General features: G+C 43.8%; 1 pseudogene; it reads left to right on the plus strand.

The window, feature by feature from the left end:
- Window positions 1-1,288: 1,288 nt before the first annotated feature.
- On the plus strand, window positions 1,289-2,954 carry LOC147902897 (putative xyloglucan 6-xylosyltransferase 5 pseudogene; annotated as a pseudogene).
- Window positions 2,955-9,694: the final 6,740 nt, after the last annotated feature.

The raw sequence follows: 9,694 nt of genomic DNA on the forward strand, positions 1-9,694 counted from the left end.
ATATATGCCTAAAAATATAAGGCAAATTGAGAATATAATTTTTCACAATGTGATTTTCATAATTAAAAAGTAGTTCTCATCAGACCAAAAGAAAAAAACATGATCCCAAGTTCACAGTCGGACTAACCCTACAATCCCAAAGTCAACTTGATAGGCTAAAATGTCCTTTCTCAAAAAATTTCAAATTAGTAATGGTTAATTCTTCCTAAATAATGAACCAAATAAAATCAAAATCATTTGTTATCAATTGAGAGACTAAACTTTCATTGATAGTCGTTTTGGACACTATGATGTTAAAAGTTGTCATAAGATTGAGAACTAGAAGACAAGAAGCAAAGAGTTATGTTCACACCACCATCTTCTCCAACATGGTCTTGGAGCCACATAATCCCTCTCAACTTCTTACACTAACCATTGAAGTTTCAAAGTTCCAACTTCTTATACTAACCATTGAAGTTTCAAAGTTCCAACTAGGTTCTACCCAATTTAGTGTTACCACATGAAGGACTTGGAAGTTGCTTAGTGTGAAATTTACAAGCTTGATCACTTTTTCCCTTTTGGTCACTATGTTTAGAATGGTTTTTGTACTGTGTGTGTGTCCATCGACACCTCTCAATCGCCAACAAGCACAATCCTCTTCAGGTGGGATCACTTTGCATAGAGTAGTTGCACTCAGCATCCGCGACTACCCAGGCCATGCCTCAGGCGCCCTTTCTATGGACAAATTCAGGCCATCATTGCATGGCATCGAAGGCATCTGTCAAGATGTGCTGATCTCTTTGGCCCACATAGCATCATGATGGATATATTGGGATGAGCAGGAGAGAATAGCATCTCAGATAGTTTATATCTATAGAGTTTCTCTCTTCATTCCATTTCTACCCCTAGTTAGAATAGAGTTGATTCCATTAGTGTCTTTGTCTCTCACACTCTTTTACTAATGAGACTTAGATGTATATCTTGGCCTCTTGAAGACCCTAATATACCTTTCTTTCTTTCTTTCTTCCTTTTTTTCTTTCGCTCGATGTGTCCAAAGAAGTGAGCTAAAGTTGAGGGGTGGGGGTGCATGATGTAGATCATCAGTAGCACAACAAGCCTATCTCCAAATTAAGAGGGAAAACCATCATCAGGAGCACAACAAAAGATAGTGGCCGCCGCTCATCCTTTGGGTTTCCATGATGCTGCCATACGATGGTGCGTATCGCTTTTCTCCTTTGACTTCGTCGCCCACTTCCTCACCATCGCCCTTTCTACCCACCCCCACAGCTTCATCTTTGCATTGCTAGCTGCCATGCATCTCCCTCACATTACCAGCTTTCGACGTATCCCTACTAGCTTCTGGCCTGTTGCCATTTCATTGTCCATGTTGTGAATCCTCTGCAAGACGTTTCCTTCATGATCAGCTGGCCGTAAGCACACACACACACACACACAGTCAAATTTAGTCTGCCCACAATGCAAACCGTTTCCCCAGCTTCCAGTTGGAAGGGATCTCCAATTCTTAAGATCCGCCACCTCAGGAAGACTTTTCACAACTTCCTCTTGACCACAGTGTGTGGGTTCATGACAATCCTTGTTCTTAAAGGCACAAGCGGATTCGAAAACGCTGCTCAGGAGAGCATGCAGACGAAAGAGCAGTTTGGACAACTAAACTTGCACAGGGAACAGCCCGTTCGGGTGCTGGCTGAGCTGATAATGGAAGAAAAGGAAACATCGAGCCCGGATGTCGACGGTAGAAGGGATGAGCAGAAGCCAGACTCTGTAATCAAATCTTACAGTTTTTGGCCGAAAGTATCCGACTGGGACAAGCAAAGGATGGAATGGCTGCAGAGAAACGTCGAGGATGCTAACAATCCGAATGATAAACCTCGCATCCTTCTTGTCACCGGTTCTCAGCCATCCGCTTGCGATAACCCGGCGGGCGATCACTTCCTGCTCAAATCCCTCAAGAACAAGATCGACTATTGCCGGCTTCACGAAAATATTGAGATTTTTTACAACGTCGCCCATCTGGACTCGGAGATGAGTGGATTTTGGGCCAAGCTTCCGATTGTGCGCAGCCTTATGTTAGCTCATCCAGACGTGGAATGGTTTTGGTGGATGGACAGTGACGCCCTATTCACTGACATGGCCTTTGAACTGCCCATGGAGAAATACAAAGATCATAATCTCGTTCTGCATGGGTGGAATGAGCTCGTGTACACTCAGAAAAACTGGATCGGGCTTAATACCGGAAGCTTTCTGATCAGGAATTGTCAATGGTCACTGGACATTATGGATGCATGGGCAACAATGGGTCCTAAGGGAAGGATCAGGAAAGAGTCAGGTCGTCTTCTCTCTAAAGCTCTCGCTGGGCGACCAGATTTCGAGGCTGACGACCAGTCCGCTCTGATCTATCTCCTTGTGTCGCAAAGATCGCAGTGGGCGAGCAAGGTGTTCCTGGAGAACGCCTACTATCTTCATGGATACTGGCTGATTCTAGTGGATCGATACGAGGAGATGCTCCAAAAGTATCAGCCTGGACTAGGAGACGACCGGTGGCCGTTTGTGACGCATTTTGTGGGATGCAAGCCTTGCAGCAGCAGCAGCAACAAACTTGCGGTCGATCAGTCGACAGAAAGGTGCTTGAAGCAGATGGAGCGAGCTTACAATTTTGCAGATAACCAAGTACTGAAATTCTATGGGTTTGAGCACGAGAATTTGGAGACTTCCAAGGTGAAGAAGATCGAAGGCGACGCCAAACTCACTGCAGTAGCTGATATCCGAGATTTTAAAGTCACATTGCATGGATGAAGGGTCGATGGAGCTTCAATTCCCACATCGATTCAATTTCCCATGATCTTTATCTTGAAGAGGGAGTGATCTCTGTCACCTATCGTTGAAAATATTTCAGTCTAGCTACATGTCAAAAGATGATGCTATGTTTCTCGATTGAACAACGGGCCTTCTAAATATTAGTACGACGTTAGAAGTGTTAGAGGCGACCCAAATATGGATTTCTTCATTTGAATTGATTCAATGGGATTATGTTTCAAAAGATGATGCTACGTTTCATGAAATGACTGCTGCATTTCTAAAGATTATGTTTGTCTATTGAACAATAAGCCTTCTAAATATTAGTACAACATTACAAGTTTTGGGGGCGACCAAATATGTATTTCTTCATATTTGGATTGATTGGAGACCCAATGGATTGAAGATTGTAGCCTTTAAAAAGTGAATTTAGGTTCTCATATTTTTCAATACTTCATTGATCATCAAGCAATTTCTCAGGATTCAACCTTGTCAAGAATATAAGTATGCATATACCCGTTCATGCCATATTTTATAGAGGAATAATGGCATTTCATAGATACAAGGAATAATAATATGGTTGAACATTCAATTTTTATAAATAATAAAAAGTTTCATGAAATCATCTTTGCATTTGAAGGAGAATCAAAGATTGCTAATATAGTTTTAATACAAGGTCACACTACTTTTTCACAATTATAATCATTCTTTTGTGGACACTTTATGCTTGTGGGTCATCCTTGTGATGTATCCCACATACATACATACATACATACATGTATGTGGGTGGAGGGGAGGCTTATGGGAGTTGAGGAATGAGGATGTGAAAAGTTAAACATTAGCAAAGAGATTATAAAATGTATAAGGTAAAGGTTTGAAAGGGTAATAATGTGATACGGAAGGCTCCAAGGGGCTACCCATATTCCCAAATAATAATGAGTGCAATTCACCATAAAGGACAAGAGTATAAATAAAAGGAATTAACTTATAGTGATCTACTTACAACCAAGCTACCTCAACTTGCAATGAACACTCAATAAGCTTCCTAACCTAGCAAGCTCAAGTGAGAGTGAGAGAACTTGGCACACAGCTCTCTTGTTCTCTTCTCTACTCTCCCTGTTACAAATGTGCCTTTTTTAAGTATGAAAAACCACCTTCTAAGAGTAGTAGCGCTCGATGCATCTTGCCGCTACTTGAAATTGGTGGATCTATTGCAATCTCCTGCACCTTAACTATAAAACGGTGCTTGCTCCAAAATGTTCCAACACTTTGAGTAAGTCGACACTCGTTTCACCTTGGCTATAAGTGAGCTACGTCGTCACGGACTAGCAGGAACTAGCTGTAAACACTAAGGCTCATGGGTTTGAACCACGCGGGTGTCGCAAAAGATGGCATCTTCATTAGGGTGGTGGATGGGGGTGAGTTGGCTGACTAGAAAGGCCATCTTCATCAGCACTAGGTGAGGCTTAGGGAGGAGAGGTTGGAGGCTCAGTGTCAACACTTTGTTGCCCTTGTGGAGGGCATGGATGTAACGAGCTAATGTTGAGGTAGGACTACTCGAGGTTGGTAAGCCAGTCTATAGTACTCATTTTGGCCACTAGATCTTCTTGTGGATCAGTGATGTCTAGTGCCATCTCATAATTTGTCAGTGTAGTGACAAATTGGAGTCACCCTCTACTGCCACTTGTGGTGAATGGATCTTTACATAAGTCTTGGACATTATTACTCATTGGCTTCCCTCAGTGAAATGGCTACTAATTAGCTTCTCGAGCTCTCATAGAATCTTTGAATAGTAGGAAGGGAGCTCGAGCATTGTCAGTTTAGGTAGTCGGCGTATCCGAGTAGTGATCCGAGAGCTCAGGCATTGTCAATTTAGGTATTTGGCATATCTGTTGCTCAGCCTTGAAAATATTATGTTGGTGTAATGCTCGATCTTCTACCAAATGATTGAAGACTTTTATAGCCTAGTCGTGTATGGACATAATGGGTTACACTGGCCTGAGTAGACCTTGATGCATGGATTGTAGGGGAGAAGTGAACTCAATCTCTTCAATTTGCCATCGTGCACAATACCTGATAGGTATCTCCTCCTGGTCTAGTACTTGGTGCAAAACTTTGGGAACTAGCATAGTCTCAGGAAGGTCTTGCCTTGACAAAATTGGTTCCGCATCCAAAACCCACTTGATCACCTGAACTCCCACATCACATGTGTTTGTCAAAATTGTGACTTGAGCTACGGCATCCACAAAATTGTAGCAAGTCTACATGGCCATACTCCTACACTTTACTCGACCCAGTGCTTGGGCCTTACCTCCTCAGCTACCTTAGATCCTGATGCACCTCCACTTTCTATGAGCTTTGATTCCGAGGTACCTGCTTGGGTGTTTCACTATGAGACCTCACGCCCTCCTCACGCACACCATCTTGACCTGCTAAATCATCCTAGTTTGGTGGCTATGTTTAGGGTAGCTTATGGGGGTGTTTGTTTGGAGCTTGGAGGAGACAGATGGATAAGTGATTGAAGTTGAGCATATTCATCCAACTTTGCTTGTAGCCGATTCTCCTCCCTTAGTTCTTCAGTGTTAGCAGTTGCTTGCCCACCTGGTAGAGCTTGTCAAACCTTTGTTGCAGATTCTTCAACTCATGGTGCAACTAATGTTGGTCCTTGCAACACCCATGAGCTAGCTCCAAAACTTAGTAGCAACCATTTTCAGCCTGTCTACTTCCTTGAGGGGTGCACTACTTAGAAACCATATGTATCACATGTGTTTAAGGTGTATTTTAAAAAGCCCTCAACTAAAACTTTTCCCCGAATAAAAATACCCCTCTTTACTTATGAACTAAGTGATTTTTTTCTAAAGTTGAATTAAAAAACCCCTCCTGTTATTGTAAACTTGTTAAATTTTTTCAAAAAGTTAAATTAAATTACCCCTCCTTTTGAATGCACGTGGTATACTAAAATTTTATGAGGTGAACCCCCCGAGTCTACTTTCCACTGGGAGATGAGTTAGATTTCGCTTACAACTCACTATGGGTTTGGCGAAGTAGCTATGGAGTATCTCATCATGCATTGTTGTCCTATTGTCCAATTGTTCTTGGAGACTCTTGCACCTACTGCTAGATCTACCTCGACTCGTCTCAAGCTAGCTGTTTGGTCTTCAAAAAACTTAGCTAGCTTCTCTTGGTATCACATCTGTAGAAAGAGATTACATGTTCCAATACCTAGGGAGGGAGCCAGTGATTGGCTAAGTAGTCGAGAGCCTGTGCCACATGGATCATTTTTCCCTCAGGATCTGCCACTCGAACTCGATGGCACTCCAATCCTGATGGTCATTCTCTGTAAGCAAGGGATCAAGGGAAAATGGCTCTATACTTGGTAGATTTTGTAGAGGAGAGAAAGGAAAAGGTAATGCAATAGTAGTGGCTTGAGTCCCTGTACTACCAAGATGTTGCTCAGGTTGTTGCTCAACAGGTGTCTGTGAGGGCTGCTTAGTGTTACCTTTGTCTGTTCCCTTGGCAGCTTCCTCTTCCCTTTACTCCCTAGTCGTTTCACTTCAGTTTACCCCCTTTTCAGAATATTCCCCTTGGAGGTGCCCATGTCACTATTCCCCTCTAGAGTTTTCTCTTGTCTCGTCCCCTCAGAGGTTCCCTTACCACTATTTGTTCTTGTGCCTCTTTCTTTGAGGTGCCCTTACCACTGTTCCCCTTCGGTGTTTGTTCCTGTGCCTTCTCCTCAGCGGGCCTTGTCACTCTGCTTTTGTTCCTAGCCAATGTCATCATGTTCCTATCCCTATTCTTCCAAGTTCTCAACATCCATGGCATCTAATGAGCTTGCTCCACCTTCTTCTAGAAGACTATTGGGCCATGGAACCTGTCTAGTCATAAGATGGTGATGCAACATGCAGAGGTGAGGGCTGAGCTTATCCCCTGCTCACTGTCTTCCATTGGGACTCAATGCCTTTGCCAATCTCCACTACCAAGTCATCCTCCAAAGCTTCCACCATCTGAACCACAAACTACCATGGAACATGGCCCACACTCTTTTTAAGACTGATGAACTCAGACAGGAATTGTATAATGTCCTTAGGCTTTTACCAAATGCCTTGCTGATGAGGTAGCCCTTTGATGTTGAGTAGCTATCCTCATGAAGCACCTTTCAGCAGAGGCAAGCTTTTTGAGCCTTGGGTGTGCCCTGAATCTAAATACTTCCTCTAGTAACTTTGAGCTTAGATGGACATGAATGTCATCGATCACGACACTATGATTGTCTTCATCATAGGAGTCTAAGATTTTCTCCACCATGTCTTCATTCCAGAACTATTGCCATGAAAGTTGCATGAACTTTAGAAGCTTATTGCTCCTCAAAACCCCTCTGAGGATGTTGTTTTCAAAGTTCTAGATTGGGTGTGGAGGCAACACATGAGAGGGTGCTCTTTGCCTCTTCTATCGATCATATCACTCCTTGTGCTCCTCCATAGCCACAAAGACCATGTAGAACCTAATTATAGATAAAATGAAGAAGAAGAAGAGTGGAAAACACATCAAACTATTGGGCACCATGGAAAGAAGAGAGCTGTTGTAAGTGAGAGATATGAGTGCAGTAGAGGGTTGCAAAGATGATGAGGGAAATCCTCAACCTAATATAGCCAAACGAGATCTAAAATTAGATGTCCCATCAAACGATTAGCTGCATGATAGTGTAGTGTCTCCCTTTCTTGGGTATGATTATCCTGCATTAATGTGCCCACAACATTTATACTTCCATGTGTTGGCATATGATGCATCTCTTCCACTATCACCAGGCATTGTCATCGAGTAGTTTGCAAACGAGTCTTGCCTAACCGAGGAACCCATCACTTGGTACTGCTTCATCTTACTTCCATTCCCTTGCAAATCTTCAAGTTGAATTGTCCCATTAGAGAAAACTTCAGTTAACCGGTAGGGACCATTCTGTAAGAAAACAATATAACGTTTGTGCTCAACAGATAATAGGATCTCGTACACAAGAGAGAAAACAGATAGTATGGAGAATACAAATTATGATTACTGTAAAACTGATACAATAGATGGCGCTGCCTCCCAGCCGTGCGCTCCTGTGAAAGAAGCTTTGATGGTGAGCTGGAAACAGTAGAAGAGGGAGGCTAGATGCTAAGGAATCAGGGTTGCTGTAGCCAGATAATGAAATGGGCTTCACGGGCTTGCTCTTATATAGCCACCAATCGTAGTCGGTTAGACCCAATTGGGTGACCGACCCAGTCCGCCCAAAACGGTCGACTGGGGGTTGGTCCCGAAATAGGCCACCGACCACACGATAGAGCCGGTGCGCAAAATAGAGCAACTAACCTATGCGCTCCGTTTGACCCAGAGCCATCTGGGATCATCTGAGGCTCAAAACGGGCCCCGCAACCCAAGAGTGGACTGCCCCGGGAAGTGCTCCGTCTACCCTCAGTGTGGTCAGTCATGGGATGCCTTCCCACACTTGCATGTAGCGTAATTGGCGGTGTGCCAACTCTATCTGAAGCCGTCCAGCCATCAGGCCACACATGGCCCCCATCTGGTGTCCAAACTAGGACCTATCGGATAACCGAGCTACTCAAATGCCTTCTCCTCATATGGGGGGCTTACAAGTAGAGTTAGCTGGTTCCCGCGTAGTTACTTGAGATTGGAGCATTGATATCTAACACCCCCCCTCAATGTCCACCTGCAAGTGATCTTACTTTTTCGGTCTAATGCCAAGTCAATGAAGATGCCTCTCCAGCAAGTCTCTTCCAAGAGCCTTTGTGAAGATGTCCACAGCATTCTCTATAGTCGGACAGTACACCAAGTCAACCTCTCCATCCATGATGAGCTTGCGTACAAAGTGATATTGAATCTCAATGTGTTTTGTGCGAGCGTGGAACACAGGGTTCTTTGCAATCGCCATGCAACTCTGATTGTCACATGATAACTGCGTAGGCTTGTTTTGCACTGCACCCATGTCCCCCAAAATCCTCCTCAACCATACTGCCTCACAAGAAGCAAAGCATGCTAATTTGTACTCAGCCTCGGTAGAAGAAAGAGCAACTGTGGGTTGCTTCTTGCTGACCCATGACACAGCTCCAAATCCAAGTGAGAAACAGTAACGTGTCACTGATCTCCTGCTGTCCATGTCTCTTGCCCAATCCGAGTCACAGAATCCGGTCAAGATGTTGCCCTTGGTATAGGTGATGCCATAATCAAGTGTGCCTTTGATGTATTTCAGCACCTGCATCCCTGCCCTCCAATGGTTCTCCTGGGGCTTATTGGAAAACCTGCTTAGTACACTAGTCATAAAATTGATGTCCGACCGCGTGTTGCACAAGTCAATCAAAACCATAGGGGTACCAACTGTCTTGCACTCAGCCATGCCAAATGCCTTCAGTATCTCTCCAGCATACTTCAGCTATGAAATGAAGATCTGTTTCGGCTCTTGCCAAACTTCAATCCCCAAATAGAAATGCATCAGTCCGAGGTCTGTCATTTCAAACTCTCTTCCTAGCAAATGCTTTGTCTATGAGATCTTCTCTTCATGGTTCCCTGTTATGACAAGGTCGTCCACATAAAGGACCATGATCATACACTTGCCTCCTTCCCTGAAGATATACAAATTTGCATCAGATGGGCTCCTCCTGAACCCATTTTGCAGAAAGTTGGCATCAATCCACTGGTACCATGCTCGTGGGGCCTGTTTCAGCCCGTAAAGTGCCTTTTTCAGTTTACAGACTTTACCTTCTGAACCGGGGATCTCAAGACCTGTTGGTTGTTCCATGTATGCCTCCTCCTTGAGATCTCCATTCAGAAAGGCAGATTTTACATCCATTTGAAACAGGGGCCAACTTCCCTAGGTAGCTAAAGCCAAAACACTGCGAATTGTGGTTAGTCG

This window comes from Dipteris shenzhenensis, chromosome 4 (genome assembly GCF_047967505.1).
Source record: "Dipteris shenzhenensis isolate YYH24624 ecotype China chromosome 4, Dip_SZ_1.0, whole genome shotgun sequence".
In the NCBI taxonomy this organism is placed as follows: Eukaryota; Viridiplantae; Streptophyta; class Polypodiopsida; order Gleicheniales; family Dipteridaceae; genus Dipteris; species Dipteris shenzhenensis.